This window comes from Triticum aestivum, chromosome 5B (genome assembly GCF_018294505.1).
Source record: "Triticum aestivum cultivar Chinese Spring chromosome 5B, IWGSC CS RefSeq v2.1, whole genome shotgun sequence".
Classification (NCBI taxonomy): Eukaryota; Viridiplantae; Streptophyta; class Magnoliopsida; order Poales; family Poaceae; genus Triticum; species Triticum aestivum.
The window spans coordinates 639911828-639913577 of record NC_057807.1 but is presented as its reverse complement, the minus strand read 5'-3'; the positions used below and the strand labels follow the sequence as shown (position 1 = coordinate 639913577).

General features: G+C 47.9%; 1 pseudogene; it reads left to right on the top strand.

Annotated features, from left to right (window-relative positions):
• LOC123117322 (protochlorophyllide-dependent translocon component 52, chloroplastic-like) overlaps nucleotides 1–1750 on the top strand; it is an 86741-nt pseudogene that overhangs the window by 1579 nt on the left and 83412 nt on the right.

Below are 1750 nucleotides of genomic sequence, written 5' to 3'. Positions count from 1 at the left end.
CATAGACATGCCATGTGTCGGCAACTGGGCACTCCTGGGGCAGAACTAAGCCGACGGCCAGGCCGTCGGCATAGACCTGCCACGTGTCGGCCACCGGGAGCTCACGCCAGGCCTATGCCGACGGCTAGGCCGTCGGCATAGTTTCTGTCCAGTCTTTTTCTCTTTTTTCTGTTTCTTTTCAGCTCAATTCATTTGAGTATACACAGCATATATAAGAAGCAGCATATATAAGAAGCAACATCACATAACAGTAAGGAGCAGCATCACACAACTAATTCATCATCACACATCATAAGAAACATCGCAAATCATAAACATATAAGTATCATCACCACCAAGCATATAAGAATCTCACAAACAACAATAAGATAAGAAACATCACAAGCATATAAGTATCACAACATCGAGAACCGCCACAATGTGACCCAAAGGCTTAAGCGCCAGGACGTCGAGCACCGCGGAGGTCGTCACTGCCAAGAGCGCCGAAGCCTAGGTCGTCAGTGCTTCCGGCAGCGCTACCGCCAAGACCACCTCCACCTCCGCCTCCGCCTCCGCCTCTGTGGATCGGAGTGGTCGGGCTCCGTGTCTCCGGAGTGCTGCGAAGACCACCGCCAACGGTAGATCCATCTGTTCCCTGGATGTTGAAAATACATATTAATGGGATATATGACATGCTTTGGGTGAATAGATTGGGGATGAACTAACCGGTGAGGGGCCAGCGTTCTGTGCCACAAACTCCTCAAAGGCCACCAGCACTGGTTGTGCTGGAGGGCATTGTGCTGGCTGCAACTGAGGACACCTGCCGGCCGCCATTTCCTAAAAAGCCTGCTCCAGCTGGCGATCCCTTTCACGACCGGCTTTTCAATAAAATGCTTATTGATAAAACCGATCTGTTAAACCCAGTATAGGAAAAGTCATCCTTTCTGGTAGACAAATGCTTGATAAACAGAGAACCAGTAGCATCAAATATATTACAGGGTTGAGCTGAGGCTGCTCAACAATTTATTACAAACTCGCCAATATCTTACATAGAGGCGGTTATGGCACAAGGGAGTGGTGACATGCTACTAGCTCGAGATAAAAAGTGGTGGTGGATAACTTGACTTCTACTGGCAGATCATCGAGCGTCGAGGTGAGGCTCGATGAATTTATTCTGGGGTAGCGGAAGCGGATATGATACAATGACCAAAACAGGATCGCACGGGACTGACTGGGACTCCTCTAGGCGTCAGACTCGCTATTGAATTCCTCATCCATGAGATCGCCTTCGTCAACATCTGGCCAAATTAACAAGCGAGGTGAGTACTTTGAAAGTACTCGCAAGACAGTTCGGACAAAAGATATAACAAATGCATGCATGGGTGCGTCGTGAGTAAAACAATAATGCTCAACAGTAAAGATTTAACCAGCAAAATAAATAGCTGGGAAACTGATCGGGTGTCTGAAGCGACGCCTCGAAAGGGTAACAAATAAAATGCATGCCACAGTCGGGCGTCTAAGCGACACCACATAAAGGGCTTTAAAAGAAATGCCACAGTCGGACGTCTGAGCGACATCACATAAAGGGCTTTAAAAGAAATGCCACAGTCGGACGTCTGAGCGACATCACATAAAGGGCTTTAAAAGAAATGCCACAGTCGGACGTCTGAGCGACATCATATACAGGGCTTTAAAAGAAATGCCACAGTCGGACGTCTGAGCGACGTCACATAAAGGGCTTTAAAAGAAATGCCATAGTCGGACGTCTGAG